This window comes from Castanea sativa, chromosome 11 (genome assembly GCF_040712315.1).
Source record: "Castanea sativa cultivar Marrone di Chiusa Pesio chromosome 11, ASM4071231v1".
Taxonomy (NCBI): Eukaryota; Viridiplantae; Streptophyta; class Magnoliopsida; order Fagales; family Fagaceae; genus Castanea; species Castanea sativa.
In genome coordinates, this window is record NC_134023.1 from 53042439 (window position 1) to 53045140 (window position 2702).

Here is a 2702-nt window from a genome sequence, read left to right on the forward strand (position 1 = left end):
CACACCCTATTTTGAACCCAAATCTCCCTTCAGCAGCAAACCCACGCCCTCAGATCTTCAGCAAAAACAACAAACCCACGCCCTACATCTCTATTTTTTCCTCTAATTCGATTGATCTTCAGTAAAAGCAACAAACCCCCCCCCCCTCCATCTCTATGCTTGATCTTCGTTGTTTTTCTTGTCTTGTCTAGGTCTTTGGATTTCGTAGCCTTGCATGGAGATTTGGGAAGTTTGTTTCCGCCTTGCTTTGGGTTGGTGTTTCTGCTATGGAACTCGAGTGTTTCACTCTCAAGTATGAAACTCGAGTGTGACACACTCGATTTCCAATTGAAACTCGACTCCAGCTCGCTCGATTTCAAAGAGCAAAATCGAGTCTAGTAGACTCGATTTGTTAGATTGCTAAATAATTTCAAAACCTTGCTAACTAATGAAATTTTTTGAAGGATTTGGTTATTTTGAAAAAAAGTCCCAGTAGTCTATTGGTTGCTTCTTATGTGGAATAATCCTTGCTCAAGGGTTCAATCCCCTTGGGTTGCTTATCTTTTTTCTTTTTTTTTTAAATAAAAATTAACTATGAAGAAACTAATTAAACAGAAAAGTAACGAAAAAAAGAATCTAACAGAAGCAAAATGACAATTGAATTTCGGCAATCCAATTGACGAAATTGATGTCAGTTTCTCTCTCCACATTTTTCTTGAATTTCAGCAACATCTATACTGAAATACCAAAATTATGTCAAATTTGTCAGTTTCTCTCTCTTCTTTTACTTGTATTTCAGCAACACCAATACCGAAATTTGCATCTCTCCTCATTTTGCTAAAAAACTTTTCACAGTACACATAAATCCAATTAACTCTAATTTTTACAATATTGAGCCAAAAGACTCCAATGATATGTGGGCTGTGGTTGTTTGGGCTACAATATATGGTTATGTGAACTGATTTGTGATGTAATTTTGACTTTGGACTGATCTGTGGAGGCTGATGGTGTGTGATGGAAGGGGTGGAAATTTTTTACTATACTATTTATACAAAGCCTAAAGCCACGTTTTTAACCCGCGGCTATAGGCAAAATCTAAAGCCGCGTTTCTTAAACGCGGCCCCATCCTAAACTAAAGCCGCATTTTAAACACGCGGCTTCAGACTAAATTTAAAGCCGCGTCTATAAAACGCGGCTTTAGGCAAGCTAGAGCTGGGGTTTTTTAAATGAAGCCATCGTTAAGATAAATAAAATAAAAATAAATAAAAAAGGAGGAAAGTCCTATAGCCGCGTTTTTTAAACGCGGCAATAGCCCCACCCCCAAAAGTGCGGCTATACACAAAAAAAAAACTCGGCTCTAGACATGGGCTATAGCCGCATGTATAAAACGCGGCTTCATATGAATAACTTAAGCCGCGTTTTTTAAAAACGTGGCTTTATCTCGTCTGTAGCCACGTTTTTAAAAACACGGCTTAAAAAAACGCGGCCTTAGACCCACGTGTTTTGTAGTGAAAGATTTTGGAGAGACAAAGGATCAAGTTTTATTTTCCTTGTCGCATAATGTGGTTCCATTTTCCATCTATGTTTATAGTTGTAATTAAACAAGAGTGCGTTTTAAAATATATGTAAAGTTTTACTAGAGAAGAGGGGGTTGATCTAGTCAAAACAAGTCACTATCGAAGAAGTTGTTGCGATGTTTTTGCAAGTACTAGCTCTGTTGCTCACGTACAACTTGAAGAATAGAGTGATCAAATTTACATATATATCATGGTTCCAATGGAACAATAAGCTAGCAATTCAATAGAGTTTTGCTAAAGACTACTTGAAATATCATTTATGTCTTCTCAACGATTCTAACAAAGACGTGTAAATGGTTTGGGGTACTTTCAAAACTAAATATTTTATTGGCAAAATCCACATATTTGTCCATATATTTTCACATAGTTCCCACTTTGATCCTTATTTTTTATTTTCACCGCTTTTAGTCCTTATTTAGAAAAACGCCTTTCATTTTAGTTATTTCCGTCAGTGCCCTAACGACAAAGTCTTACGTGGCAGATGGAACTATTAAAATAATAATGAAAATTTTTATTTTGGCATTAAAAAATGCCACATCAGCATCTAAATTAAAAAAAAAAAAACTTATTAATTTTATGTAAATAAAAAAACTAAAAACAGAATTAAAAACCAAAAATCTCATGAATTGAGATGGGAGGATTTTGCATCTAAGTTTTGTATCTAAGTCACAAAGTCGCTCTAGGTAGAAATTAGTCACGAACCTGTGCAATGCACAGGTTAAATTAATAAAATTAAATATTTATTTTGCATGAAGAGACATCAACATGAAAATGAACGGAAAAAAAATAAAAAAAATTTAAGTTCAAAAGTACGAACTTCATCCCACAATTGCATTTAAAAAATACACTTTGACCACATATAATTGTATAAGAAATAAAATTGGAGAAAGATTATTAATTAACCTTGTGCAATTCATCTAAAAGTAATAAAGTTAAAATAAAAATTATTTATACTCTTAGAAAAGTGCTGGAAGAACATAATATTCACTTCAATGACGCATTCACTATTTCAAATGGATTTAAAATCCTTAATACATTGTTTTTGCTCAATAGAGACTCACTAAAGTACGAACTGATACATAATTCTCGAATCTAAAACTTTTGCCTAAAATTCAACAACCATTTCATATCAAAATGTGCAACATA